General features: G+C 25.5%; 1 protein-coding gene across 3 annotated transcripts in view; it reads left to right on the forward strand.

The window, feature by feature from the left end:
- The window catches only part of LOC107729732 (exportin-1-like), a 16,933-nt gene that overhangs the window by 13,247 nt on the left and 3,455 nt on the right, over positions 1-231 (forward strand). The gene's annotated exons all lie outside the window — the stretch shown is intronic.

Raw genomic sequence — 231 nt, forward strand, 5'->3', positions numbered from 1 at the left:
TTCAATAAAACCATTTACTTGGTTTTGTTACTTTATTTGAGGCCAATTATTATTGCCTCATCGTTACTTTATATATAAATATAGTCATATTAAAGCCTGTTTTTCACTTAGTTCTGTTTGTATTACTAAAAAACATCAGATTACTTGATTAGCAAAATAATCATTGGTTAAGCCCTAGATTAGTTAAAACATTTCAAAATACAACTGCATTGTTTTACTTTTTGTGATTAA

This window comes from Sinocyclocheilus rhinocerous, unplaced genomic scaffold, assembly GCF_001515625.1.
Source record: "Sinocyclocheilus rhinocerous isolate Xijiao unplaced genomic scaffold, SAMN03320098_v1.1 scaffold313, whole genome shotgun sequence".
Lineage (NCBI taxonomy): Eukaryota > Metazoa > Chordata > Actinopteri > Cypriniformes > Cyprinidae > Sinocyclocheilus > Sinocyclocheilus rhinocerous.